Genomic DNA, 4,741 nt, shown 5'->3' with positions numbered 1-4,741 from the left:
TTAATGTTGACTGTAGCAGGCTTTTGAAGATGAACAGGAGATTTTACAGTTTCAAGTGATAATGGGGTTATGTGCAAGGATGACCAAAGGGGTGGTTATGATTTGGAGGGGAAGAAAAAAGTCAAGGGCAAAAGTGTGGAGGGGATGAGGGGCTTGTGTTTACAAAGTGTTTAAGATTTAGTTACCGGTAATTGGCCTGAAGTGCATCTTTTTTTTCCTCTGGTGTGATGTACACTTAATTTCAGCACTGCCTTTTTTACGTTTTAAGGTAGTTTTACAAAAAATGTCTTCCTCTTCAGATGCCAAATAAGCTGCAGTTCACTCCCATTTATTTTTCTTTTGTAAAATGACCTGTTATGTGTGCGCCTTTTGTTTGTGAAGTACAGTAATTTACAGCTATTTTTTTTTCTTCATCTTGGCCGCATTTATCAAAGGGGCTTCAAACTGGCCTCCCTCTTCAGATGCCAGATAAACTTCCGTTTTTTTCCTTTTTTTGTAATGATGTCAATAACAGTAGCTGTAATAAAACTTGGTCTAAATTTATGCTACACTTGGCTGTGTATATTATTTTAAGTGAATTTAACCTTCAAAGTTTACCAAAATGTAAAAAAATGTCATTCAAACTGCACTTAAGTACAAGCCATTTCAGATACTTTAAGACTGTTACTCAAGTAACATTTCATTCAGTGACTTGGACTTTTACCAAAGTCATATGTTGGAGAGGTACTTACTTTACTTGACTCTGAGATTTCAGTACTTTATACAACACTGGTCACCACATGCTCTACTCTTTTTGGAGCTGTATTTCACCTGTTATTAATAGTCTCTAGATAATAATACATTTTTATTTTTTCATTTAGTGAAGGAATAATAATTATTACAATCAGATGAACTTAAATCAAATGAACATTTTGCCAAATAAAAGAAAAATATTGCCATCAGAGTCAGCGGTCCTTCACACACGGCTATGCAGAGAGAGGACTGCTGCAGACGGGCTGGGATTGTCATAATGAGTTTTGGTTCCTAGCCCATATGCAGAACACAACCAGAGGCAGGGAAAAAGTTCAAAGGTTTATTGTTGAACACAGTCCAGAGAATAAACAGATCCAGGGTTATCAGGTTCGGGACTGGTCTCGACAGGGTTCACAGTACTGGAGTTTTGAGCTGAGCGGCAAAGGGGGGGGAATCAGGGGGGTCCAGAGGCTGACGGAAGGCTGAGGGCTTGGTGGAGGCTCAGTTTGGTTAGAGCTTGTAGATCACCTGGTTTCAGCTTCAGTTTCCCTTCCAGATTCTTCTGGGGGCAGGCTGGCAGATCCTTGACAGGTTTGGTTCTCCAGGGTTCTACTGAGATCAGACAGACCGATTTCCAACAGAGAAACTCTTCAGGGGATTTCTGGTTTTCAGGCAGGTTCAACCTGGGAAGCAGAGAAAACAAAATGGATCAGGTTCAGGTTTCGTAGTCAGGAGACTAGACAGGCAGGTTGGCTCAGGGTTTGCTGTACCGTAACTGACTAAACACTCTGGCACCGGAGTGAGGTTCTCAGCCCGCTTAAGTACTGGTCTCCTGATGAGCAGATGAGGAACAGCTGGTGAAGTCAGCTCCAGCTTCAGGAGATCCAATAGGCCCTCTGGTGGAGAAAGGCAGACAGAACCCCAGATCCCAACAGCAACACAAACCCCCAGGAAGGGATCCTCTGCGCCCTCTGGTGGGCAAGCCTCAGGATCCCAACAGGGATTAGACCTGGTTGCCGATACCCTCAGAGGTCCGCTGGTTGCCACAGTCCTCTCAACTTCAGAACATTTTTTTTTTATTACGCATTAAATCAGTAAATTGGCCATATAGTGATCCTTTAAAGTTTAATGTTTTCATCTCAAATAAATGTTACATCTTAAAATGTACTTTTATTGAACAACAGCAACAGAAAAGAGAAACTTTATCTTAATACTCTGAGCTCTGTGAGCGCTCCATTGGAAGCTGCTGCTGCCGCAGTGCATGCTGGGACAGCTGTCAATCTCAAGTACAGACAAGTCTGCTCTGATGCATGCTGGGTAAAGAGGGAGAGGTGAGAACAACATCCGAGGACTTTGTCCGTTCTCGATCTGCTGTTCTTGTGAATTGCAACAGTACTAGGGCTGAGGCTGATGACGCTTCACGAGCACATGAGAAAGCACAAGTATACATATTGAGAAACGGCCAAAGACTCGCTGAAAGACATTAGGCGGTTTTGCACTCCCAGCTGCTTGTGTGATCCACAGAACACATATGTCCCTTTTACTGATGCCAAAACCCGTAGCTTATCAAAGAGAGACACTGAAGAAAAGGTATCAGCTGCTGTGGCAAGCTAATTTAAAAGACTAAAAAGAGATAAATGGGTGAAATAACTGTCAGACATGGGAACACATTCTATTCATAGTTCTTTAAATGTAACTATAACTACCCTTTATGGTGACAGGTTCACTGCCTGTCCCAGCTTGCCTGTCTCAGATTACCAAAAGTAGGAATAGGAGGTGTGACATAAGAGCAGAGAATTTGAGCTGAAGAACAGAATAAATTAAGCTAGAGCCTTTATCATAGGCAGATTGTATGAGGATGTTTTCTGGGGCTATGTGGTTTAGTGAAGAGGTGCAGGCACAAAGCTCTATTCGAAAACCAAAGTATCGATTGAAGCCAAATATCAGCTTTAACAAGCTCCTAAAGATTATACATTCACAACACACTCTAGTGAATGGATGATGTTGCTTAGGCAGTTGGTTTGATCTGTTATGTTCAGTGGTGTCAAAAGTACACACATTTTATTACTTAAGTAGAAGTATAGATACTGCAGTTTAAAAACACTATCGACTAGACCTCTTTACCTCATTTTATTTCAGATTTAAATTCTGTTTAAAGTAAGAGATTACAATTAAAAATTTCTCTGGACCTTTACTGGTTGATGATTTATTCGGACTCCGTTGATTTGGTTACCCCTGGAATAGATAATGGTTTGCACCATTAAAGATAAATATTAATTCAAAAGCAAAAAGGAGTCTCTACAGTATGTTCCTTTTCAAATGTAAAAACCTTGCATTGTTAGGTGTTGGATTGAATTACGTCAGCCTTTACACGGTTGTTGTGTAAAAACTTTGGTAGTTCTATACAAATAAAGGGCGGCTTTGGGTCATTAAAATAATTAATGTGGATTTCTAAATTTCAAATATGAAATGTTTAAGGGTTAAAAATTCATTACTACTTTATATGATGTTTAGGATTTTCTCTACAGGGCGACGTCTTTCCTGTAATAGTGACTCACAGCATGCTCTTGATTGTTATCTGAAACAGTGTCTGGAATCTATTGTTGGCACATGATGCCAATGTTTTTTTTTTGTTTTTGATTGAATAACATTCCTCACATTCACAGCTCATACGTCATCAACAATAACATGTTACTGTATGCTTAATCATCATGACAGGAATTGCTGGAATTGTTTAAGGACGGTTTAATATAAAAAAAAACCTTGTGTTGCATGATTAGAGATATATAATAAGCGGTTAGATTTAAAATCTGATCAAGAGGTTGGTATGAGTTTAAGATTTCATTTTTTAATAACCAAAATAGTTAGTTATTTCTGGCTTTATTAGATTTATTGAGTTGATATTTGGTTATATTAAGAGAATATCACAAAAGCTACGCTAATATATTCTAATTTACACAGTCTAGGGACAGATTTCCTCCTTCTCTGTAGAACCCTAAACAACAACAACCATGTTATAATAGAACATAATGGAACAACTACAACAATTTTACCTTCTGTACTGCATAATTGTCATCTCTCCCATACAGGCTACCATATTTCACCCATTTCCCCATGTCCTCCCATATTAGCAGTCTCACGTACATTCCCTGCATTGTGGAATCATAAAATTATATATATAAAAAAAAAAAACATTAATCTGCCTCCTAAAACAGAACTGCTGCTACCATCATGAGTCAAAATCTGATCACCTCATTGTAGTTTGCAATTGGTTGACAAGCGGATATTTTAGATTGCTTGTGCATGTCTTAAAATATAACATATACTGGAGTTTTACTGTGGTAGACGCACGGCTCGCATCTGACGTCATAAGATTTCCTTATCCAAAAGCTGGAAGGTATGCTCTACTTTGACATGAGCAAGGGAGATAATTGCTGCCTTTTTTTGAGAATCCACACATACCACATCAGTGACTTTAGGAAGAAACCAAAAAGTATGAGCTGTGTCTAGACTTTCAGATGATCAGTGATTTAAAAAACCAAAATGGTTTGTTAGATATAGAATAGGTTTTCAACAACAACAGACATTTGTGGAAAAACTCCATTCATCTCACGGGCAAATAAGGTTTTCTGTTCAACTTAATGGCAACTTTGTTCAAATGTTCTAAGTATTTTTTTAAGATTGATTTCAAATTATTTCACTTTATTTCTATAGCGCCAATTCATAACACAAGTCATCTCAAGGCACTTTACAGTTTAATCAGATCATACAGTCAAATTAATTCAAAGTTTTCTATCTAAGGCAATCCCTCACACTAAGCATGTTTGTAGTGACAGTGGAGAGGAAAAACTCTCTTTTAACAGGAAGAAACCTCCAGCAGAACCAGGCTCAGTGTGAGCGGCCATCTGCTGAGGCCGACTGGGGTTCAAGGAGACAGAAGCAGACATAGAAAAAGCAACTGTATGAATGTATGAATCCTCAAAATAAATTGATACGATACATATCACAA

Source organism: Cyprinodon variegatus, unplaced genomic scaffold (assembly GCF_000732505.1).
Source record: "Cyprinodon variegatus isolate N-32 unplaced genomic scaffold, C_variegatus-1.0 Scaffold730, whole genome shotgun sequence".
NCBI classification, from domain to species: domain Eukaryota; kingdom Metazoa; phylum Chordata; class Actinopteri; order Cyprinodontiformes; family Cyprinodontidae; genus Cyprinodon; species Cyprinodon variegatus.
This window is presented reverse-complemented; position numbering follows the sequence as displayed.